This window comes from Trichomycterus rosablanca, chromosome 12, assembly GCF_030014385.1.
Source record: "Trichomycterus rosablanca isolate fTriRos1 chromosome 12, fTriRos1.hap1, whole genome shotgun sequence".
Lineage (NCBI taxonomy): Eukaryota > Metazoa > Chordata > Actinopteri > Siluriformes > Trichomycteridae > Trichomycterus > Trichomycterus rosablanca.
Window position 1 is genome coordinate 39,804,113 of NC_085999.1, and position 27,308 is coordinate 39,831,420.

Consider the following 27,308-nt stretch of genomic DNA (forward strand, 5'->3'; position numbering starts at 1 on the left):
AACGTTAGCGGTTAGCTCAGCGTAGCGCTAATCGTTCCCACACCTGACCCTCGCGTCGCTCATGCCTGGCGTACGGTGGCTTAAAAACATATTTCATCCTTTGGTTGATACTAATGCTGTTTGATTTTATTGTGAAGGTTCTGTGGACGGACCGTACCATACTAATCAACCTCACAAAGAGACATATCCTTAGCTAATTTACAAGTCTGGATCAAGTTCAACCAGGTGCCACGGCAGGTCCGATAGCATACCATGAATAGGTCCATGAAAAGAGTCCACTCCAGTGTACGCCGATTCTGGAAACCCACTATCACCGCTAACACTTGCTAAAGCTAAGCGGGATTAGAACTCATGTCCAAACAACCACAATTAAAAATGTAAAAATGACCATTTATGGCTGTTTATTTTATACTAAAGGTGAACTTAGCTTTGATTCAGATCTTTAAAATGACACTAAATTTATATCTGTGTGTTCCATTATAAATATAAATAAATAAATTATTAAATAAATTATTAAATAAAATAAATAAATAAATAAAAACATAAATAAATAAATACATTAATAAATAAAACATAAATAAATAAATAAAAACAAATAAATAAATAAATAAAATAATTATTAAAAACATAAATAAATAAATAAAATAATTAATTATTAAAAATATAATTAAATAAATAAAAACATTAATAAATAAATGAATAAATAAATTAATTAATTAATAAAAAAACAAATAAATGAATAAATTAATTAATTAATTAATTAACTAATTAAAACATAAATAATTAAATAAATAACTACATAAATAAGTAAAAACATAAACGTAAATACATAAATGCATAAATGAAATACTTAAATACATACTTAATACATAAATACATAAATTAATTAATTCATAAATAATTAAACAAATAAATACACAGATTAATAAATAAAAACATACATAAAAAGTAAACAAAAAAATTAATAAAATAATTAATTAAAACATAAATAAACAAACAAACAAATAATAAAATAAAACAGAAACATCATGACAAAACAATACAGATTAAAAGATAAAAATATAAAAAAGAAAAGAAAACCACACAGCAGCATCGCTGCCCCCTACAGGGATAATTGATCAACAGCGCTGTGTTTAGACATGAAAGGAAGCTGATTATCCGAGGCTAATCACATCTCTACAACACGCGGGGCTTTGTGTTTTCTAGCACCAGTTCCTGACATGCTACCTTTTGTACCGTGATCTTGTACCGCCGGTATAGCAGGTCGCTGAAATGGCAAAACGGTAAAACGGCAGCCGCCCCGGCGGACCACCCGGCCCTTTTTTTGTGTGTGTCGTCAGGAGGCCGCCCGTTCTAGCGGGTTAATTGAAGAAGCTAATTACGGACGTGGGAAGCCGAACAGCGGGGAGAGAGGGCAGAGCGCGGTGGCGGGTATTTTCGGTAGCTTTATTAGTATTTTTAAGCGCGCGTTAATAACACGCCTCCCTGAGGGTTCTGGCACCGCCGGGGAAAACGCTGCTCACCTTGAGGAGCGAGGAAGGAGAACGCCGCGGAGGCTCGGCGTATCCGCCGCCCGTCTCGCGGGTGATATAGACCGGCGCTTTATTTTTTAAAGATAGCGCTAGATTGATGGCTGCCTCGCCGAGAAGCCGGAGCGGCGCCGGTGGTAAATGGAGTCCGTCTCCCTGCCAGCCTGTGGGCGCTGATGAATTAAACCATCCGTATGATTAAGATCTGTAATTCAGGCCTCGCGGCGTCCGTACGTTTCTCCACCGGGCCGGTTCTGTACGCGCCTGTGGGCTGGCGAGGGCGGGAAGTTTTACCCATTTTACGCCACGCTGGGCGCCGCTTATCATCTTTATTATATTTATTAATTTATTATTATTATCATTCTGTTGTTGTTCGAGTTGGACGTCCAGCCCACGTGGAGTGACCCTCAGGTCCAGGCGTAGATCCGTTCCTCCGTGCCGGTAATGTACCGCGCATTAGCCGTAGCGCTAAGACGAGACGCCGGCTCATAGCGCTCCACTCCCGAGGTACGTAATGAGCTGACGCGCGCTTAATTAGCTGCTATCATTTACAGACGGAAACTGTAAATATTTCCATTATCGTCTCATCATCATTACGCTAATGATGAGCAAAGAGCCTCGAGCCAGAAAAAACACTCGCTAACGGAGGACCGGCGCTTCATTCCGGGGTTTCTTAGAAATGGGTTTTGATTCGTATATCAAATATTTATCATGAAATAAAAACGGCGAGCGTAGATGAAAGGTTTTTAGACGTCGCTGCGTTTCTGAAGCTCGTTTGCGTCTGTAAAAGCAATAAAACAAGCAAACACACCAGTTCTGATCGCTCAAGTTCTGCTACTGGCTGAATTCCTTATTTGTTGTTGCACTGGCGGCCTCTGGTGGCTGGTCAAGGTGCTGCACAGACCAGAGACGGTGAATAACAGTGAGCAGTGCGTGACTCTCCATACGTGATACTGATCCCTGTGAAGTGGTTGGGGTCTGCACTAGTGGGGGAGGGTATGACCTGGGTAAATGCAAGGTTTTAGACTGTGTGTGTGGAAATTTGTGCCCGTTCAGTCAAAAGAGAATTTTTGATAAACCTTTCTCGCGATCGCCCTCATTTTCTGTAACGGGCTCAGGGCTCCGGGTTTGGCCTCGCACCCAGGGACCCGATCATGCTGGAACAGAAGAGGGCCTTCCCCAAACTGTTGGCATAGCCATAGTGTCCTCATGCTGTTAGCAGTTTGGTGTATAAAGGTTTTGGAATTACAGTGACGTCGGGCTTCTGTTTGCCGCTTCTCTTTTTGTACCCGATCACAAGCAGCCCCCACCCCTCCACCCCCGTGCCCTTTTTATACCCCCTCACAACCCCAACCCCCCCCCCCCCCTCGCCGTGTCTCAGGGGCCCGACTCTAAGAATAGATCCTGCTGAGTGATCTGAAGTGATCCTTTAGCCTGGCGGTGTGACCGTGCCTTTCCTGAAGGGTTCGAGTCCTTCAGCTGTCACCATGAGCTCTCACAAACACCCGTCTCCAGAAATATTGGGACGTTCGGTAAACGGCAGTAAAAAGAGGAATCTGTGGTGTGTTTATTATGTTTAATCTTTATTTAACTGATTTAATTTCATTGTAGAGCGTAAATAGAAACAGGTTTAGAATTTGATGCTCTGCTCTGAGGGCTGAGCTCAGGAAGCTTTTCTTCACGTCTGTATAGAGCTCGCTCATGCTGGAACAGATGAGGTCCTTCCCTAAACTGTTTAGCATTAATCTGAGCTATAACAGTAATGGAATGAAGTCGCTCCTCCTCCTCGTCTCCTCTCTGAGATCTGAAACGATTCGGGATGAGCGGATCGAGTTCCTGTGGACTCTCTTATCAGGTTACAGAACGAAACTGGAGTCAATATTTATTAAGACGAGGAGGTTTTTAATAAGTTTTTAGACGTATCCGCTTCCCCGTGGCCGCGCCCGGGAGAGCGCCGGTAAACGGATCTGCTTCCACATCTTCATTTTGAAGGCGTGAGGGTTCGACTGTCTCATCTTACTTCATTTCTCTTGCTCTGTTATTAATATCGTTTAGAGTCGAGCTGCACGATTAACCAACACAACGAGACCAAAAGTATCCGGACGCCCCTTTCATTCGTTCTTCATCGTCTGTTTTGTAACCTAATGGTTAATCAAAAGGTCTCTGGATCAAGTCCCTTAACCCTAAATTGCTCAGACTATACACTGTCACAGTACTGCAGGTCACTCTGGATAAAAGAGTCTGCTAAATGCTGAATGTTTTATCAGCGCTTTATCCTGGTCAGGGTTGTGGTGGGTGTAGTTCACTGGGTAAAATGTAAGATACACCCCAGACAAGGCAAACACAAACACGCACACACACGCACACACACACACACACACACACACACACACAGAGACATGAGGAGAACATGCAAAACTCCACACAGAAAGGAATCGCACCGTCCGGCTGGGGAATCGAACCCAGACCCTTCTCAAAAATCTAAAACATCTCAAAATCAGAGGCATTTTATTTCCGTCTTTGTACTGTGAAAGTAAACCCACACAGACATGGGGAGAACATGCAAAACTCCACACAGAATGTGGCTAGGGAATCGAACCCAAGACCTTCCTTCTGTGAGGTGACAGTGCCACCCACCAAATGCCATTCCAAACCCACGCACGTTGATACAAAGCTCAAATCTTCTTTGCATCAGCTTGAACTCCAGTGAAAAGGATTTATAGATGATTTTGGAATGTATATGTGGGAATTTGTGCCGTCGAGAGGGCGCCACAACAACAGGGTTATGAGAGGATAAGCATGAACCACAGACTGTCAAACAGGGGCGGGACAGCCAGCAGAGGTCAGGATCGCAGCACCAACTTCAAACCTCATTAACCTTTCCTGCTCAGACACGGCAGGCTGGGCCAGCTGGATGTCCGGTCAGGTTGATAGCACAGCTTAAAGCTCGAGGTTAGAGCTGGGAATGATCTTAATATTTGATTTATTTATTTATTGGTTCCATCAGCGTTTAAATCATGCTGAAGATGAAGCCGTCTGCTCTGTAATTGCTTTTTGATATTTAATTTAAGCTCCAGCACACAATTCTTTTATTTTATATTTAATCAATTTTTTATTAAACGAGCCGGCATGGATCCTCGCGCCCCCAGAGATCCCCGTACCTGATGACCCGAAAATGCTTTTTATTCTTTACTGAAGTTTATTTATTTATTTATTGATTGATTGATTTATTTATTTTATTTTATTAATTATTTTATTATTTATTTATTTATTTATTTTTATTAATGTATTTTTATTTATTTATTTAGTTTTAAATGTATTTATTTATTTTCATTTATTTATTTGTCTCTGTTCTATGATGCATCGATTTCAGACAGATTGATTGTAATAATCCTACACAGACAAAAGGAGAACATGCCAAACTCCACACAGAGTCTGGCTGGGCAATCAAACCCAAGACCCTCTTGCTGTGAGGCGACAGTGCTACCCGCCGAGCCACCCCCCAAACATTACATGTCATTTCCAAATCAGAGACGTTTTATTTCTTTCTTTGGACTGTGAGAGGAAACCGGAGCACCCAGAGGAAACCCACACAGACATTGGGAGAACATGCAAAACTCCACACAGAAAGGAATCGCACCATCCGGGCTGGAGGATTGAACCCAATACCCTCTTGCTGTGAGGTGACAGCGAGGAGGTTGATTGTGGCGAGGAAACGAGCTCCAGAATTTATTAAAGCTTAAGCTTCGCCATGGCAATAAAACACGCTGGATCGGACTGAAATTATGTGCTTAGGTCTTTGAGCAACAGGTTAGGGAAGGTCCTGTCCTGTTCCAGCATGAGTGAGCTCTATAAAGACATGAAGAGACACTCCAGCGTCCTGCACAGAGACCTGATCACAGCCCCACTCAGCAGCTCTGGGATGAACCGGAACACGGACTGATCGATCCATGCTGGGCACAAATTCCCACGCACACACTCCAGAGTCCCGTGAGAAGCTTCTCAGAAGAGAAACACTAAGATTCCGGGTGATTAAGTGTAACGATCGTATCTATTCAGATTGAATCTTTAACATAATTAAGTGCTGTCACCCCGACTGTAACCGCTGGTGTGTGAAGGTGACCCGGTGGCGGCCCCAAAACGACCCCGGTGCGGCCCGCGGGGTCAATGAGGGGCTAATATGTGTGCGGGGAGCCATTTCCACTTAAATCCCTGCTGAGAGAGGAAAAGAGCGAGTGAATAATGGCGGAAGGTTTGGAGAGCCTGGAGGAGAAACGGCGAGGAGCCATTAACCTTCCTCACGCCGCCCCTCCGCCGCCCCTCCGCCACCCCACCGCCGCCCCTCCGCCGCCCCATCGCCGCTTTTTTATCCATTAAAACACTCGTGTGGTCAACTAGATCACATTAGCCACCACGTCCTCGTGTGTGGACGCGTCCATGCAAGCTAACCCAGAGCGGAGACGATTAGCACTGCACTTCAGAGCCGTGTTTAACGGGAACTCCAGGAACATCCAGGACACCCCCCCCCCTTACCCCTTTACCACCCCCCCCCCCCCCACCCCCCCGGTTAGTGCCGTGTGTTTCCACCGAGCCCTTCAATATTAATGAAGACTGATGAAGTGCTCGCGAGCGCCCGTCTCTCACCTCGACCCACATCCGACTGACGGCAGCAATTAGTGAACGCTCAGGTTCACCTCCGTCACTTTCATCTGACGTGAGAAAGGATTCCGACGGTGACGAGAGAAGAACAGAGATTATAAAAGGGCGTGGTCGCTAAATAAATAAATAAATAAAATGACCTGCTTGTCCTGACAAAAATAAATAAATAAATAATAATAATAATAATAATAATAATAAATAAATAAAGACAAATTAACTAAAAATATAAATGAGTACATAAATAAATAAATAACATAAATAAACAAGTAAATAATTAAATAATGAATACGTTTTGAAAAAAATATGAGTAAATAAATAAATAAGTAAATAAATAAATAATTAAATATAAATATATTTTTTTTAATAATTATTTAAAAAATAATAATGAATAAATAAATAAAATTACCTGTTTGTTCTGACAAAAATAAATAATAATAATAATAATAATAATAATAATAATAATAATAATAATAATAATAAATAAATACATAAATAAATAAATAAATAAAGACAAATTAACTAAAAATATAAATGAATACATAAATAAATAAATAACATATAAATAAACAAGTAAATAATTAAATAATGAATACAGTTTGAAAAAATAATGAGTAAATAAATAAATAAATAAATAAATAAATAAATAAATAAATAAATAAATAAATAAATAAATAAATAAATAAATCATTGCTGGTTGTTGCTCGGATCAGTGGAAAAAAACCCACAGAACAAAAAGAGGTTCAGTTTTATACCCTAGTTACACCAGTGTTATTATTTATTCACATTTTTTTCAGACAAAAACATCATTTTTAGCTCGAATTTCCGCTACCAGCAAGCGGCAGAGCTGCACCATGTTGACCTGTAAACAAGCACCTCATTTTATTGTTGCTTCGTACCGTAAGATTTAATTCATTAGCCAACCAATCAGGAGACGGTTCACGCTCACGAGGAGGCGGATTAGACAGGTAACGATGTGTAACGGTCGTTTACGTTTGTGATGTTTATGATTTACAGATGCTGACTTCACTTGGACCTGCACTTTCCACCAGTTTGCTTCCCAATTTAGTCGTATCCGATTCTCTGATCGTATTTCACCTCCACTCCTGACCGAGGAGGGTCGTGACTGACACTATCCCCTCTAACACATATGCAGTACCAACCACTTCTTTTCACCTGCATGGAGATCTGTATAGTGCACGGAGAGTCACATACTGATCTACGTTATCCCCCGTCTCTCTCTGGGATGTCTGACAAGCTCACAATCAGGTGTTCGAATACTTTTGGTTATATAGTGTATATGGGCATGGAAGTCGGTAGAACCAGTACCAGAACCAGCACACACACACACACACACACACACACACACACAGAGTTGTACAGTATGTTTCCTCCTCCGCTCGTGTGATTCAGACTGCCGGACCCCTGCTGAGAAGGCGTTTTCGGGGTGGCTTAACCGCTGTTCCCTAAAAGATTAATGTCGTCCGGTTCTTTCATTTCCCTTCAGGAGCCGGTGGGAGGCGAGCTGACGGGGGGGCGAGGAAGCCGAAAAACAAAGTGTCTGTGTGTGTTTGAGTGTTTGGGAGGAGAAATAATGGACAAACGGTGTAACGACATGCACTCGGGTGGCATCCAAATGTGTGTGGCCCTGAGGGTGTGTGTGTGTGTGTGTGTGTGTGTGTGTGTGTGTTCTAAACCCTCCTCGCTTGACTGGCAGATACATTTTCCGTCCCTCCACCCCTTATCACCACCCACGTCTACAGCGGGATCGTCTCCGCTCCCGTCACTCACCTCCACTTAACTCCACTAGAGCCGGGAAATGGAAACGGTCCCGCGCTCGAACCCTGCCGCTGGTGAGCCACGCCCATTGTCGCTTGTACAGACCTTTTATACCCGATCATGATTCCCTCACCTGCTCACTGAGGAACATTTCAAACTCACTCTTATTTCTCCCTGTCCCAACTTTTACTGGAAATGGGGTTTATATTTAGAAAATAAAATGTCACTCCGTCTCTGTAACCTGTTCTGCACCTAAAAACATTTTTGAGTTCCTGGACGTTCCTCATTTCCTCTTCTCAGTAGCTCTTCTGATAAAGTCTGAATCACTGTGTAAAGAAGCCGCTTTATTATTTTATCAGAACGACTTTTACCGGATGATTCACGGGAATCTACAGGAACGAGACTGAACTTATTTTACTCCTCAGCGCTGAAGCTTCGATGCTTTACGACCTCACAGAAGTAAATATTGTAATCGTGTTGTATTCGAACCTGCTGTGACGAGGCTGTGATGTTCTGCCACACCACTTAATGTAAAGAAAAACTGCTCTGCTCAGATGGAACGAGGACTGAAGTTAATAAACGCTGAAACGTCTCAGGGTGGCACGGTGGCTCGGTGGGTAGCACTGTCACCTCACATCAAGAATGTCCTGGGTTCGATCCCCAGGTAGTGCGGTCCGGGTCCTTTTTGTGTGGAGTTGTGCATGTTCTCCCCGTGTCTGCGTGGGTTTCCTCCGGGAGCTCCGGTTTCCTCCTACAGTACAAACACTTGCAAGTGAGTTGAACTGGAGACATTTAATTGCCCTATATGTGTGTGTGTGTGTGTGTGTGTTTGTGTTTGTGTGTGTGTGTGTGCCCTGTGATGGACTGGTGCCCCGTCCAGGGTGTTACTGTGTGCCTTGCGCCCATTGAAAAGCTGGGGTAGGCTCCAGCACCCCCCGGGACCCTGATTGGATAAGCGGATAAGAAAGTGAGTGAAACGTTTCATCCGTCCTGGATTTGAGAAGCTGAGAAATACAAAAAGGAAGGAGAAGGAGGACGAGGTCGGCACCACCCACACCTACTCCAGGAACCCTCGACCTCCTGGATCCCAAAAGTATCCGGACGCAAGTCCGAGAGCTCGTCGGACGTCCATTTTAAAAACAAACGCTATTAAAACAGAGCGCCCTCTGTGTGATTTTCATCTAGAACAGCAGCCGCTCTACTGAGAAGCTTCTCACAGGACTTTGGAGTGTCTCTGTGTGTGGGAATTTGTACCCATTCCGTCATGTCGGTGTTCCAGTTCATCCCTGATCTGTTGAGTGAGGCTGAGCTCAGGGCTCTGTGCAGCACACTGGAGCTTTTCTTCATGCTGGAACAGGAAAGGGCCTTCCCTAAACTGTTGCAAAAGCTGGAAGCATATAATTTCCTTCATGAATTATAAGTGATGTATTACACCTGTTAGAGACTGTTGTGGCTGAAACACATGAATTCAGTCATTAGAAGAGAGGGGCGTCCCAATACTTTTAACATATGATTGATCTTGGACTAGTATTCGGAAGGTCGCTGGTTCAATTCCCACCACTGCCAGTAGAGGGAGTAACAGTTAATGGTCTTAACATTTGTGGCATTTAGAAGATGCGTTTATCCAAAGTGACTTACAGTACTGTGACAGTATACAGTCTAAGCAATTGAGGGTTAAGGGCCTTGCTCAAGGGCCCAACAGTGGCAACTTGGTAGTGGTGGGGCTCGAACCAGCGACTTTCTGATTACTAGTCCTGTACCTTAACCACTAGTCTTAACAAACTCAGTAAGAAAGTTGACGCGTGAGGTTAGGGTTAGGGTTAGGGTTAGGGTTAGGGTTACCCGTAGCTTCATAAATTTCTCGGTCTGTGGCGGGTAATGGGCGTTGGATCTTACTTAGCAAGCGCTTCAACGCAAATATACGTTTGTAAACGGCTATCGAAGCAACAGTAGCTGACGGACCAATAGAACCAAAACAGCACCGATAAATCAGGGAAGCGAAACGGTCGCAGCGGCTCTGAATCGGAGCTACAAACACACACGTAGCGCTCGGTAATGATGCTACAAGCCTGGATTGACATCTTCATTAAAGTCTGGCGTGCGCGGCTCCGACTCGGGCTCCGTCCCTCACCGCGTACCAGGTAACGTTCTTCCGTGTCCTAGCAACAAGCGCAGGAGACGGCGTGAGACGCAGGGATGCGGGTTCACATTTGTTTACTTCACTCCGCCGGTCAGTCTTGTTTGTGGCGGTCTTATTAAAAAGGATTAGTCACCGCGTTCCGCGCTAGCTTCTCCGCCGAGCCGCTTGAATCCAAATTAGCCGAGGTAGGGACGGCCCGGCGATGCTTTACGGGAGATAAAATCGTGTGTTTTCAGGATTGCGGCGTCTTAATTGGATTTTTCGTACAGGTTATTTAGGACGATGAAATACGGCGGCGCCTCTTATTAAATAATAATGTTTATATATTTGTTCAGCTCCCGTATGGTCCAACAAATGATTTAAATCTGAGCGGTAATCCGGTTTAGCTAATCGTACACGGCAGGACCTGAATTAGACCAACCGTGCAGAATCCAGATTCTATCATCTACAGACATTCCAGAACTTCTTGCTTCGGCACCTTTCACTGATATCAGTCTGGATGGTCCTTGTTTTTACTATTTTATGTCTGCATTTCCCCCCAGTTTAGTCGTACCCAGTTCCTCTTCCTCTGCTGGAGACCCTGATGGTGTACGAGGAGGGTATATATTCTGCTGACACGCCCTCCCTCCGACGTGTGCACACTCCACCGATCCCTTCTTATTCACCAGTACTTCGGACGGAGAGTCACGCGCTGGTCTCCACGTTCCTCCACTTCTGTACAGACACCTCGGCCTACTAACCAGGGTCCTTACACAGCTCAAAGACCCCGCCAACTTTTTAGTCCCGTCTTTTCCCACACAGCAGACTGTGGCCGATTTTGTGCTCTCTAGGGGGCGCTCAGTGGACCACCTCCTATTTCTACTGAGAGCGCACTGACAAGCGCATCTCCCAATGTTTAGGCTGTTTCAGCAACCCTTCTGGGTCATTAGCCAATCACGTCCATGCAGACGCTCGAGCGGATCCACAGATTTAAGCAGTGTTAAATAATGTAGAAGATTTATAGTTTGTTCAGGACTGTAAAATATTTAACGTTCATAATCGTCTCATCGCTCAGGTGAAAGAGAATCATGGGAACCGCTGCGTTTCCTAAACCAGCATCTGAAATGACTCTGAGGGGAAGCAGAAGCTCCTCCTGTGACGTGAAGGTGTTTACCACCTATACCGAGCGCTAACTGAGACGTCCACCGCTCCGCCAGGCTGGTGTTCCGACAGGCTCCTGTCGTCCCTGCACCGGCGCTCAGCGGAGAGATAAAGCGCAGGAGCGACGCGTCAGCGCTTATCTCGGTGAAACACCGGCGCTACAATAAAGGAGTCCGGGAGCGAGGCGGCGTGCTGACACCGTGCTCTCCGTGTCGGGACAAATTAAATGAAATTGATTTTACATAACGGAGCGCTCCCTGGAGGCCGGCGCTACAGAGAGAGCCGTGGCATCCAGAACGTTCTTTACGGAGGGTCGGATCTCCTCGCCGCTCCTGGTCTCCCGTTAGCCGTCCGAGTGCCTCTCAGAAGTGTCGGGGGGTGAATGTGCGCCTCCCTGATGGACCCACGAGCAGAACACAGAGGCTTTTTGTGTCCTGGTTTCAGCGTGTAGTGAAAGTAGGTCAGGACGCCACGCCGGGGAGTTTCACCCGGTCTCCAACGTCCAAAAAACTGCCGTAAAAGGAGCGGAAAAGCGTGTAAACAGGAGGAGATACGAGTCACAGCGGCGGGGCGGCGGCCCCGAAGGAGAGTCAGGCTGAGGGTACGAGAGAGAGCGTTACCCACGATGCACCACGCTCGTACGTACAAGACAGATCGGAATGTGATGAAGCGTCGGCGTTTAGCAAATAAAATAATAATGATTGTTTCATGACGGCACGGTGGCTCGATGGGTAGCTCTGTCACCTCACAGGGCGAACGGTTCGGGTCCTTTCTGTGTGGAGTTTTGTATGTTCTCTCTGTGTCTGTGTGGGTTTCCTCCAGGTGCTCCGGTTTCTTCCCACAGTACCCGCAGTCAGTACTAAACTGCCCAATATGTGTGTGTATGTGTGTGTGTGTGTGTGTGTCCTGTGATGGAGTGATGGGCTTTCTGGGGAGTTTCCTGCCTTTTACCAATTGAACTGCACCCACCGCAGCCCTGACCAGGATAAAGCGGCGGTAAACCAGACACTGAATGAATGAATGAATGAATGTTGTCTGATGCATAAAACACTTCCAGCCACGTAGGCGTCTTTTTCCTGCAAGTTTTATTTGTCTGTGACTAAATAATTAAATGATTAGACTTTACACACACACACACACACACACTCACACTCTCACACACACACACACACACTCACACACACACACACACACTCACACACACACACTCACACACTATATGGACAAAAGTATTGGGATGCCCCGTGGAATCACGTACCAGAGGAACATAAACCAACACGCCGCTCAGTTCTGTGTATCTCAGGCTGTAAATTAACTGTGAAACGTAGAAGGTTTGACATGTTTTTACAGGACAGCGCCTGCAGCAGACAAAAACGTCCACTAGTCCCCCAGGAGGGAAAAGACGGGACTAAAAAGTGGGCGGGGTTGGACGTTGTGTAAGGACCCTGGTAATTAGCCCAAGGTGCCTTTACAGAAGTGGAGGATCGTGGAGATCAGCGTGTGATTGGCTAAAGTACGGGCGAATAAGAAGGGGTTGGAGGATATACCCGTCATGTACACCACCAGGGTCTTGAGCAGAGGAAGAGGAACTGGCTATGACTAAACTGGGAGAAAAGGGAGAAGGAAATAAACGCACCGTATTCAAGTGGAGCATAAAATGAACGACGAGGCGCCCAATAAAGACGTTGTGATATATCAGGATCACGCTGACGTGCTGGACGCCACCACATCGCGAATCGTGTTAATTTGTTTTCCCCCGGAGTTAATTTAACCGTGCCCGGGCCTGTACCCGCCTCGGCGGACACGGAGGGCGATCTCACCTTGCCCCGCCGCACGCTTTCGCAGTCATTATTCTCGTCCGCGGGTGAAATTGGCCGAGAGCTAATCAACGTTTAGCTCTTCCGAGTCCGTTATTACACAGCCGGTGATGGATGGTACAATTACAGTCAATGTCACTTAGCTAAATGGCTCTGTAATCCTAATGAGTTCTTACTCAAACAGCCACCGGTTAGCGAGGAGCCGGGATGGCAGGCGGGGACGCCGGGGACGCCGGGGATGGGCGTGATGCTGATGCGGAATGAACGATGACACCAGGCGTAAGCTACGTTACTAAAACTATTACAGCTCCGTCATGGCGTGTGTTTAATTCCACATGATGACCGCGCCACCAGTCGCCGAGTGATCCGGTGGCCGGGTCAGGACCCTCGTCTCTTTAACACGCCGACGCCGCCCCGCCGAAGCAAGGTCAGAACGGAGCTCTGCCACCAATCATGATTACACAGAGGCATCGCCGAGGCCAGCTCCTCACGCTGAAGGACCTCAAAGCTAATAGAAAAACTAAATAATGGTCCATCAAAAAGACGAAATGAAGACGGATTCCAGCACAGTGGGGGTCTCTAAGGAATTCCTGTGAGTCCTTGATGTATTTTTGGCCCTCTCTAAATGAACCTTCCTAGAGGTTATGCGGGATTAAGATCAGATGCTTTTAAATGCAAGCGTGTATCACCCATCCTGCCTTAGTGGACTGTAGGGTTCCCTGACCTTAAAAGGGGTCACCACTGTTCCTTTGGCGTCCCTCCCTCAAACACACCCTGTTGTGAGTTGTGATTCGAACCCCAGACTCGAACCTTTATTTAATCTTAATGCACCGGTGTAATCCAGTCATGTGTAATCCTTACCGGTGTAATCCTCACTCTGAAGGACCTCAAAGCCGAGATTCGAACCCCAGACCTTCTTCTCGAGACTTAATCTTGATGCGCTGGTGTATCTGTCTGCTGTACCATCTTTCGCTGATAGCAGTCCGGATGGTCCTGGTCCTTTTTGTCTAAACATGCTTCCACAGTCTTTTTCTCCATCTGAGATGAGTTCAGGCTCAGAAAACTTGGACTCATTTCTGCTTAGGTTGCATTTTTTTGATGCAGCGGCGGACCATGTTGAGTGATGCCGGTTTTCCGAAGTGCTCCCGAGCCCACATGGCTGTATTTATCACAGTAGCATGATGCAAATCCATCAGAGGGCTTGAAGACCACACATAGACTCAACAGCTCTTCACTCTGAAGGACCTTAAAGCTAATTAAAGGCTTGGCTGGTCAGGTTGGTGACACCACCGAGATTCGAACCCCAGACCTGCTTCTCGAGACTTAATCTTGATGTGCTGGTGTATCTGTCAGCTGTACCATCTTTCATTGATATAAGTTCGGATGGTCCTGGTCCTCATTGTCTAAACAGCCTGAAACTTGGACTAATCTGACTAATCCACAGCTCATGTTTCCACGGTCCTTTGAAAGATCTGAGCAGGCTCAGAAAACTTGGACTCATTTCTGCTTAGGTTGTATTTCTTTATGCAGCGGCGGACCGTGTTGAGTGACGACGGTTTTGCAAAGCACTCCCAAGCCCACATGGCTGTATTTATCACAGTAGCATGACGCAGATCCATCAGAGGGCTTGAAGACCACATTTATTCAACAGTGGTTTCTGCTCTGTGCTCCACACATGTGGAGATTGCTTCAGACTCCTTGAATCTTTTTACAATATCATGTACAGTAGATGGTGAAAGATCTGATTGGCTGGAGGAGCTTTTAGTTAATCCTTTTTTTTTACACTCAATCATAATATCAAGCATTTTTGCCTGACTGCAGAAATTCTCTTATGACTGGATGGCCACAAACACAAAGATTGTGTAGCAGGTGCAGCAATGTTGTTGGGATGTTTAAATCCTCTTTATTAGGAACACAAACCCTGTTAGAGCTGGTAGCCAGTGGACAGTGGTAGCTGTGTCTTCATCTTCCTCTAGTCTCTAGTTTTGGTTTGAAATCCCAACAAATCCCAACAACACTGCTGCACCTGCTACACTTATACAGGTACGACACACACCACCATGTGATTTTAATATGTCAGTGTTACTGCAGTGCTGAGAAAGACCCATCACACACACACACACACACACACACACACACACATCATCTGCTCAGTGGGGGATCTTATTAACTGACAAAGTATATAGAACAACTTAAGGGCTACAGTCAGTAATTGTATACCCATATATAAGCTTTTTTGTAAGATGGGTATAGCTTCTAAAATAATCACTGAACTTATCCGATTCCTTAACAATCCTTCACTGCTGCAGACCTCCACTCCTGACCAAGGAGGGTCAACTTAAGGGCTACATTCAGTAATAGTATACCCACCAAACTAAGAGCTTCTAAAATAGTCACTGGATGTATCCGATTCCCAGATGGTATTTTACCTCTACTGCTGCAGACCTCCAATCCTGACCGAGGAGGGTCGTGACTAACACACGCCCCCTCCGACATGTGTACAGCACCGACCGCTTCTTTTCACCTGCACCAGGCGGATTCATACGGAGATCCGTATCACGCACGTAGAGTCACACACCGATCTCCGTTATCCCCCGTCTCTGTGCAGCACCATTGATCAGCCAGCAGAGGGCGTAACTGCAGCACTCCCTCTCTCTGACCGATATGAGATCGAACTCACCAGCTCGAGATTCCTCTTCATTAAGAGCTTCATGTGCATCGTTAAATCCTGATTTAATTCCTCGTGGACTAACGATGCAGATTTTAAACGTTAATAGCGCTGAGCTGTCAGGGCTGTAGGTGCGAGCGCACAATGCTCCTCCGTTCTCAAGCAAGCGCTGAATGGAACGATTGTTCGAACTGAAGAAACAGAACAAGAGAACTAAAAAAGAAATACAAAAAAGAAAGAAAAAAAAGGAGAATAAAAACACCGGAGTGTAATTACGAGCCTTTAGTGTGCAATTAGTGCATTGTAGAGTAAGTTCCAGCTCCTCCCAGCAGCCCTGTTCCAACTTCTTCATCCCTTCATAAATAGTCAGAGCCGGTAATTATAGACTTTTGTGTCTGGCTCCGAGCGTGAATAAGTGTGAAAGGCAATTTGCTCGCTCTTTTCTTTCCCTCTATTCAGAAGTAGTCAATTTCCAAAATGAAGAATCGCTACGTGGGAGTTTATACCGTACGATAAAATCAAATAATATAAAATAAAAGAAGCTTCTTTTCCAGGGTTCTTTAATGCCCACATTTTGTTTATGATTTTTAACACAACACAAACAATGCATATCTGGTCACACTGTGGTTTACAAGATGTAACATAAAGCATCCACAAGAGGGCGCTCATGCACAAGTTTATTTTTTATTATTTTTCTCTGCGACCCAAAAACCCTGAACTGGATCAGTCCTCGGCGTGGACGTGCAGCTGAATGTACGAGCCGGAATGTACGGGCCGACACTTTCCTAAATGATTAATTAATTCATTAATTTATTTATTTACTTATTTATTTTTCTATTTATTTTGTGTTTTTTTATGTTATTTATATTATTTTATTATTTTATTTATATATTTTATTATTTTATTTATATTTTTATTATTTTATTTATATTTTTTTATTATTTTATTTATGTTTTTTAAATGAGTGAACAGTCCTTTTACACTTTATTTATTTTTTTAACGCAACACAAACAACGCATCTCTGGTCCCACTTGTGGAGGCGTTAATGTACAAGTTTATTTAATTCTTATTTTTCTCTTTGACCGGTTTTATTAGGCCCCGTTCTCTTCCACCGGAGCCTGAACTGTCCGGGCGGGCGGGGCAGGGACTCATCAGTAAATCTGGCTGCACCCCCGGGGGTCTCCGACAGCTTCTCTAACCTTCAGTACGTTTAGCGATAATGGATCAGTCCTCGGCGTAGACATGCAGCTGAATTTACGGGTCGGCCCGCCGAGCTTTCCCCGCCGCCGCTCGTAAATCCGCCGCCGGTGACGCTGAGCGCAGCGCTCGAATCCCAAAAACACAAACGCTCGACTCGCTTACTGAGGGCTGGAGAAAAGGCCGGCGGTTAGACGGCATGAATAAAGCATCTGAAGCGGGACGGTAGATCAGAGCCTGAACAGAATCAAAAATTCATACAGCCGTGATCTTAAGCTCTCATTTTAACCCGGAGAAACTGAGAAACTCCAGACACGTTTATTTATTGCATTTTTATTTTATTTATTAAATTTTTATATTTTTAACATGCAAAATTCTATTTACTCTTTTCTTTCTTTCTCTCTTTCTTTCTACATGCACTTATTTATCTATTTATCTATTTACTTATTTAATTAATTAATTTAGTTATTAATTTATTATGTTTTTTGTAGGTTTTTATTTATATTTTCATTATTATTTTCAAGTGCAAACACAGTGTCTGTACACTTTTCTAATTTATTTATTTATTTTTAGAGTTTATTTATTTATATTATAATTTATTTAATTATTGATTTATTTACTTACTTAATTAATTTATTTATTTATTTTATTGTATTTTTAGAATTTTAAGTATAACTTTAACTTGTATTATTTATTAATATATTTTTTATATTTTGAGTTTTTATTTATTTTTATGTGCAAACAGGACACATACATTTTCCCAACTTATTAATTAATTAAATAATTTATTTATTTATTTTTATTGATTTATTTTGTGTTTTTTTATTTATATTTGTATTATTATTTTATTTATATTTTTAAGATGTTAACATAGTCTATGTACATTTTCCTAATTTATTTATTTATTTATTTTTATTTTATTTTATTTTTTTTTACCACATTTTCACCCAACTCACTTGTATCCAACCTCTGTCTCATCGCTGCCACCCGGTCATGCGCCCCCTCCGACACATACGCCACCAAACCCTTTCTTTATACCCCTCACACAGCTCAGTACCGTACACACACAGAAACCCACGCCGCCGGTCGACCGGTCAGCAGAGGCTGTGACTGCCCCAGTGATGAGGAACCCTGTTCAGACAAACAGCTGATCACAGTGTGTCTGTGTAGGCGCCCGACCGGTTGATAGCAGAGTTTGGAACAAAGGCTCTGTTGGCTAAATGGGCACAAGTTCCCACAGACACACTCAAACCTTGTTAGGTTTTGATCTCTGCTGTGGGAAGGTTTACCGCCTCTCCTTTATTAGCACTAAAGCGCTGTAGCGTCTGGAACATTGATTAACCCGCTGCTATAAAACTCATCTGTTAAGGTTTTAAAGGCTGAAATCTTTAATAATAAGAATGAAATAAATAAACGTTTGTTTCAGCTCAGAGTCGTAAACTGTGCTGAAGAGAAACAAGATGCTTCACCCGCCGCCGCATGGACTTTATTTCGCTAGCTGAACCATCAGGATTTATTAGCTAATAACGCTGTTATGTCTATTAGGCTCGGTCGGGCTCTTCAGGAGCCGCGGTAACGACCCCCGGAGCCCCGGCCGCTCCGGCTAAACAGCTCGTCCTCACCATAACTCAGCCTGATTCTGAGAGCGGTGTCAAAACACCTCAGAGGAGCTAACGGCTAACACGGGCGCTGTAGCGGCGGCTAGGCTAATCAGCTCTGACTCTGTGAGCCAGCGCACACAAGCAGCACTCACAGTGTTCAGTTACTGAAACTGGAAATGATCGAAGGCTGCAGATGTTCCACATACACATTAATTAGTACTAACGAGCACCAGAACTGGTACTAATACAGCTGGATTATAAACCACACGCTACATGGGCAAAAGTATTGGGACGCCCCCTATGTTTCTCTGACTTCCAGTGTACTAAATTCTCGTGCTATAGTACCATTATTAGTAACCTTAACCCTAACTAACCCTAACCCATCCTTCAGCCATGAAATACCATGCTACAGTACTATAGTACCATATCTTTGTATTACAGTACCACATTTCACTATTAAAGTAACGGTTTTACTAACCCTAACGTATGCTTAAGCCATAAAGTAACAGGTTTCAGCACTATGGTACCTTGTTTTAGCACTTTAGTACTATATTTCAGCAGTATAGTACCATTTTCAGTACTTTAGTACCGTATTTCAATACAAAAGTACCATGTTTTGGTACTACAGTAACACATTCAGCAGTACAGTACCATGTTCAGTACTAAAGTGTTAATATTTCAGTACCATTTTAGTACCAATGTACCATGACATAATACCAAAGTATCGTGTTTTAGCCATAAAGTACCATGTTTCAGTGCCATAGTACCATTTTTAGTACTATATTACCATGTTTCAATACTATAGTATCATTTTCAGTACAAGTACCATTTGTCTGTACTGTAGTACCATTTTCAGTACTAAAGTACCATGTGTCAGCACTATAGTATCATATTTCTTCATATCTACAATCTTTAGTACTATAGTACCATGTTTTGGTACTAAATGACCGTTTCAGTACTATAGTACCATATTGTAGTACCAGTTTAAAATACTCTAATACTATGTTTCAGTACTATTTTTAGTACTTTAGTACCATGTTTCAGAACTATAATACCATTTTAAGTATTACTACCATGTTTCAGTACTATTTATTTATTTATTTGGATTTATAGTCATGTTTTACACACTTTTACACACCACTCCACCTGGGAATCTACTAAAGTACCATTTTTAAGTACTGTAGTACCATGTTATAGTACTATAGTACCCTGAATGTGTGTGACTGTGTGTTTTCAGGACATTTTATTTATTCATCTGCTGTTTTCAGCCCCTCTGAGTTGAGGGATGTGAACACGAAACCTTTCAGCAGTTCCAGTTTAGCCACTTTGTTTCTGCGTCACGTATTCAGGGGATTTAGAGAAGCGCCTCTTCATGGTGGGAACGGCGCTCGAATGGAGCTTTAAGCGGCGGCTCTGATTCAGTAAATGTCAAGAGTCAGAACAGAGACGAGATCTCAGGGGCGTCGGCTGAGCAAAGGCGCTTGGTAATGAGAGGAGGCGGCTCATCTCCAGCTTTACTGGATCATTTATAACCAGCGCCGAGGATCGCAAACAAACCAAACAAAATCTTATTTATTTATTTATTTATTTATTTATTTATTTATTTATTTATTTATTTATTTATTTATTTATTTTATTTTATTTTTTTATTTTATTTTTTTATTTTTTTTTATTTTTTATTTATTTTTTATTTATTTATTTATTTATTTATTTATTCATTTATTTTTTTATTTAACTTTATTTATTTATTTATTTATTTATTTATTTTTAATATAAATTTAAGGACGTGTTTGAAAGGTCACTGTGAAAAACCGCAGACAGAATAGAATCTGGTTTTATTTATTATCAAACCAGCTGAACGATCCCCGTAGTGGTCTCATCAGAAGTGTGCAGTATTAAGCGTGCAGATGTTCCTGCAGACGTTCCTCCAGTGTTCCTGCAGACGTTCCTGCAGATGTTTATGCAGACATTCCTCCAGTGTTCCTGCAGACATTCCTGCAGATGTTCCTCCAGTGTTCCTGCAGACGTTCCTGCAGATGTTTATGCAGACATTCCTCCAGTGTTCCTGCAGACATTCCTGCAGACATTCCTCCAGTGTTCCTGCAGACGTTCCTGCAGATGTTTCTACAGATGTTCCTGCAGACGTACCTCAGTTCCTCCACGTCCACCCGATGATCCTGTATTCCAGGACTCACTTTCTCTAATTGAATAATTGGCGTTGTCCCTGAACGATCCCCGTAGTGAATGTGCTCTCATCAGAAGTGTGCAGTATTAAGCGTGCAGACGTTCCTGCAGACGTTCCTCCAGTGTTCCTGCAGACGTTCCTGCAGATGTTTATGCAGACATTCCTCCAGTGTTCCTGCAGACATTCCTGCAGATGTTCCTCCAGTGTTCCTGCAGACATTCCTGCAGATGTTCCTCCAGTGTTCCTGCAGACGTTCCTGCAGATATTTATGCAGACATTCCTCCAGTGTTCCTGCAGACATTCCTGCAGACATTCCTCCAGTGTTCCTGCAGACGTTCCTCCAGTGTTCCTGCAGACATTCCTGCAGATGTTCCTCCAGTGTTCCTGCAGACATTCCTCCAGTGTTCCTGCAGACGTTCCTGCAGATGTTTCTACAGATGTTCCTGCAGACGTACCTCAGTTCCTCCACGTCCACCCGATGATCCTGTATTCCAGGACTCACTCTCTCTAATTGAATAATTGGCGTTGTCCCTGAACGATCCCCGTAGTGAATGTGCTCTCATCACAAGTGTGCAGTATTAAGCGTGACACAGGCTGAACCGGACTGTAATTAATGGGTCGAATCAATTACACATAATTACACACATATCAATTCTGTTTGGAGGATCCCAGCAGGGGGGCGTCTCATTACGGGAGGACAAATAGAGTCCAAATCCCACTGGGGCCAAAAAGCAAAGAGAGAGAGAGAGAGTTTATAACTCTTTATTACTGATAAACTTCTATATATATTTCATATATACTGTATATATATATATATATATATATATATACAGTGTATCACAAAAGTGAGTACACCCCTCACATTTCTGCAGATATTTCAGTATATCTTTTCATGGGACAACACTGACAAAATGACACTTTGACACAATGAAAAGTAGTCTGTGTGCAGCTTATATAACAGTGTAAATTTATTCTTCCCTCAAAATAACTCAATATACAGCCATTAATGTCTAAACCACCGGCAACAAAAGTGAGTACACCCCTTAGTGAAAGTTCCTGAAGTGTCAATATTTTGTGTGGCCACCATTATTTCCCAGAACTGCCTTAACTCTTCTGGGCATGGAGTTTACCCGAGCTTCACAGGTTGCCACTGGAATGCTTTTCCACTCCTCCATGACGACATCACGGAGCTGGCGGATATTCGAGACTTTGCGCTCCTCCACCTTCCGCTTGAGGATGCCCCAAAGATGTTCTATTGGGTTTAGGTCTGGAGACATGCTTGGCCAGTCCATCACCTTTACCCTCAGCCTCTTCAATAAAGCAGTGGTCGTCTTAGAGGTGTGTTTGGGGTCATTATCATGCTGGAACACTGCCCTGCGACCCAGTTTCTGGAGGAAGGGGATCATGCTCTGCTTCAGTATTTCACAGTACATATTGGAGTTCATGCGTCCCTCAATGAAATGTAACTCCCCAACACCTGCTGCACTCATGCAGCCCCAGACCATGGCATTCCCACCACCATGCTTGACTGTAGGCATGACACACTTATCTTTGTACTCCTCACCTGATTGCCGCCACACATGCTTGAGAACATCTGAACCAAACAAATTAATCTTGGTCTCATCAGACCATAGGACATGGTTCCAGTAATCCATGTCCTTTGTTGACATGTCTTCAGCAAACTGTTTGCGGGCTTTCTTGTGTAGAGACTTCAGAAGAGGCTTCCTTCTGGGGTGACAGCCATGCAGACCAATTTGATGTAGTGTGCGGCGTATGGTCTGAGCACTGACAGGCTGACCCCCCACCTTTTCAATCTCTGCAGCAATGCTGACAGCACTCCTGCGCCTATCTTTCAAAGACAGCAGTTGAATGTGACGCTGAGCACGTGCACTCAGCTTCTTTGGACGACCAACGCGAGGTCTGTTCTGAGTGGACCCTGCTCTTTTAAAACGCTGGATGATCTTGGCCACTGTGCTGCAGCTCAGTTTCAGGGTGTTGGCAATCTTCTTGTAGCCTTGGCCATCTTCATGTAGCGCAACAATTCGTCTTTTAAGATCCTCAGAGAGTTCTTTGCCATGAGGTGCCATGTGGGAACTTTCAGTGACCAGTATGAGAGAGTGTGAGAGCTGTACTACTAAATTGAACACACCTGCTCCCTATGCACACCTGAGACCTAGTAACACTAACAAATCACATAACATTTTGGAGGGAAAATGACAAGCAGTGCTCAGTTTGGACATTTAGGGGTGTAGTCTCTTAGTGGTGTACTGACTTTTGTTGCCGGTGGTTTAGACATTAATGGCTGTATATTGAGTTATTTTGAGGGAAGAATAAATTTACACTGTTATATAAGCTGCACACAGACTACTTTTCATTGTGTCAAAGTGTCATTTTGTCAGTGTTGTCCCATGAAAAGATATACTTAAATATCTGCAGAAATGTGAGGGGTGTACTCACTTTTGTGATACACTGTATATATATATATACAGTGTATCACAAAAGTGAGTACACCCCTCACATTTCTGCAAATATTGTATTATATCTTTTCATGGGACAACACTATAGACATGAAACTTGGATATAACTTAGAGTAGTCAGTGTACAACTTGTATAGCAGTGTAGATTTACTGTCTTCTGAAAATAACTCAACACACAGCCATTAATGTCTAAATAGCTGCAACATAAGTGAGTACACCCCACAGTGAACATGTCCAAATTGTGCCCAAAGTGTCAATATTTTGTGTGACCACCATTATTATCCAGCACTGCCTTAACCCTCCTGGGCATGGAATTCACCAGAGCTGCACAGGTTGCTACTGGAATCCTCTTCCACTCCTCCATGATGACATCACGGAGCTGGTGGATGTTAGACACCTTGAACTCCTCCACCTTCCACTTGAGGATGCGCCACAGGTGCTCAATTGGGTTTAGTCCATCACCTTTACCTTCAGCTTCCTTAGCAAGGCAGTTGTCATCTTGGAGGTTGTGTTTGGGGTCGTTATCCTGTTGGAAAACTGCCATGAGGCCCAGTTTTCGAAGGGAGGGGATCATGCTCTGTTTCAGAATGTCACAGTACATGTTGGAATTCATGTTTCCCTCAATGAACTGCAGCTCCCCAGTGCCAGCAACACTCATGCAGCCCAAGACCATGATGCTACCACCACCATGCTTGACTGTAGGCAAGATACAGTTGTCTTGGTACTTCTCACCAGGGCGCCGCCACACATGCTGGACACCATCTGAGCCAAACAAGTTTATCTTGGTCTCGTCAGACCACAGGGCATTCCAGTAATCCATGTTCTTGGACTGCTTGTCTTCAGCAAACTGTTTGCTGGCTTTCTTGTGCGTCAGCTTCCTTCTGGGATGACGACCATGCAGACCGAGTTGATGCAGTGTGCGGCGTATGGTCTGAGCACTGACAGGCTGACCTCCCACGTCTTCAACCTCTGCAGCAATGCTGGCAGCACTCATGTGTCTATTTTTTAAAGCCGACCTCTGGATATGACGCCGAACACGTGGACTCAACTTCTTTGGTCGACCCTGGCGAAGCCTGTTCCGAGTGGAACCTGTCCTGGAAAACCGCTGTATGACCTTGACCACCATGCTGTAGCTCAGTTTCAGGGTGTTAGCAATCTTCTTAAAGCCCAGGCCATCTTTGTGGAGAGCAACAATTCTATTTCTCACATCCTTAGAGAGTTATTTGCCATGAGGTGCCATGTTGAATATCCAGTGGCCAGTATGAGAGAATTGTACCCAAAACACCAAATTTAACAGCCCTGCTCCCCATTTACACCTGGGACCTTGACACATGACACCAGGGAGGGACAACGACACATTTGGGCACAATTTGGACATGTTCACTGTGGGGTGTACTCACTTATGTTGCAGCTATTTAGACATTAATGGCTGTGTGTTGAGTTATTTTCAGAAGACAGTAAATCTACACTGCTATACAAGCTGTACACTGACTACTCTAAGTTATATCCAAGTTTCATGTCTATAGTGTTGTCCCATGAAAAGATATAATGAAATATTTGCAGAAATGTGAGGGGTGTACTCACTTTTGTGATACACTGTATTACTTTAAAAGTTTATTATTATTATTATTATTATTATTATTATTATTACTACTATTACTATTTGCAAATAGCAGTTATTAATATATTTATTAATTTCTTTTCAGTATAATGAAGTTATACAATGTTTAGTTTTAGATTTTTAGTTTGGTGAATTAGTAAAAACTAATTAATTAATTTCTTATTGGGATGTGTTTATTTATTTATTTATTTATTTATTATATTTTTATTTATTTATATTTTATTTATTTATTAATATTTTATTCATGTATTTATTTATTTTTTATATTTTTATTTATTTATATTTTATTTAATCATTAATATTTTATTTATGTGTTTATTTATATTTTTATTTATTTATAGTTTTATTTATTTATATTTTATTTCATTATATTTTATTTCATTATATTTTTTTTATTTATTTATATTTTATTTATTTATTTATATTTTTTATTTTATATTATTTAAAAAATTTATATTTTATATATTTATTTTTGCAAATAGCAGTTTACTAAGATTTTTTTTTTTTTTTTTTTTGTATTCTTAATATTTTTGTTTTTTTTAAGTTATTATTTATTTATTCATTTATTTATTTATTCATTCATTCATTCATTTAATCTTAAGTTTTGTTGTGAACACGTCCTGAATATCCGGGTGGGTGTTTGTGTTGTGTGTGTATCTGAGGTTTTAATAAATTAGCGGTGCTGTTACTGAGTCAGTAGCATTAACGTTTATTATTGCTAATATAGCGGCTGATGTTAGCTGACCTGTACTAACACACTGAACTGAACAGTGAATCGATGATCGTCCACCCGCTCGCACCGCTGACCTGTGAGAGGGGTCGTGAGGAGGCTGTGTTTACATTCACACCGGTCAATGTTCTGCCCTGAGCTAAATAACACTAGCCTTGTGTTTATGTTTTATTATTCCACCTGAGATGAATGCGTAGGTGCTTCAGTTTAACATTCTACAACTAACAGGGTGTAAAATTCAGAAAATACAAAACAATTACACTCATACTGCATACACACCTCTACTGCTGCAGAACTAACACACGCCCCCTCCGACACGTGTGCAGTATCGACCGCTTCTTTTCACCTGCAACGGGTTTATATGGAGATCCGTATCGCGTACGAAGAGTCATGTACCGATCCAGTCCTCATACCAGACTCAGTACAGTTTTACTCCGGATTCCCTTCCTGGTGCAACCCTCCTATTTCTCTCTGGGTTTGGGACCTGCACTGAGAGCGCACTGACAATAACTAGGCTGTTTCTGACATCGGCCCCACTCCAGAGACATTAGCCAATCATGTACATGCAGACGCCCAACCGGTCGATAGCACCACTGAGATTTAAATCCTGGATCCCCAGATGTTAACAGTAGTGAACTAGTGTACTTTACCGCTGTGCCACCCAAGGATGGATGGACGGACGGACGGACTGGCTGATTGATAGATTGATTAATATGGATGGTTGGTTGGTTGGTTGGTTGGACAGACTGATTCATTTATTGATTCACTGGTTGATTGATCAATATGGACATGACTAGATGGATGGATGGATGGATGGATGGATGATGGATGGATGATGGATGGATGGATGGATGGATGATGGATGGATGGATGATGGATGGATGATGGATGGATGATGAATGGATGGATGATGGATGGATGGATGGATGATGGATGGATGATGGATGATGGATGGATGGATGATGGATGATGGATGATGGATGGATGATGCATGGATGATGGATGGATGGATGGATGATGGATGGATGATGCATGGATGATGGATGGATGAATGGATGATGGATGATGGATGGATGGATGATGAATGGATGGATGGATGATGGATGATGAATGGATGGATGATGGATGGATGATGGATGATGGATGATGGATGGATGATGGATGGATGGATGATGGATGGATGGATGATGGATGGATGGATGGATGGATGGATGGATGGATGATGGATGGATGGATGGATGATGGATGGATGGATGATGGATGATGAATGGATGGATGATGGATGGATGATGGATGGATGGATGATGGATGATGGCTGGATGGATGAATGGATGGATGATGGATGATGGATGATGGATGGATGGATGGATGATGGATGATGAATGGATGGATGGATGATGGATGGATGATGGATGATGGATGGATGATGGATGGATGATGGATGGATGGATGATGGATGGATGATGGATGGATGATGGATGATGGATGCGTGTTTCTCTATGTAATCAACTCAAGCTGTCATTCAATAAGGTTCTAATTTAAAATGAACATGTACTAGGGTTTCTCCCCCCAGTATAACCAGTAGACGACTTTTTATGGTTCCGATTGAACGCTGATTTTTTCTCTGTAATATTTGGATGGAACCTCCAGCGCTCATCAGGATATTTAGTGAGATGTGAGTTTGGGTTCCTGGTGGATCTGGAGAGCTTGTTATACAGTTTGCAGCAGCAGCAACAGGATACAGAGACCACACATATATTATGTTTAT

General features: G+C 43.0%; 1 protein-coding gene across 3 annotated transcripts in view; it reads left to right on the forward strand.

The window, feature by feature from the left end:
• LOC134324568 (receptor tyrosine-protein kinase erbB-4-like) overlaps nucleotides 1-27,308 on the forward strand; it is a 278,349-nt gene that overhangs the window by 151,508 nt on the left and 99,533 nt on the right. The gene's annotated exons all lie outside the window — the stretch shown is intronic.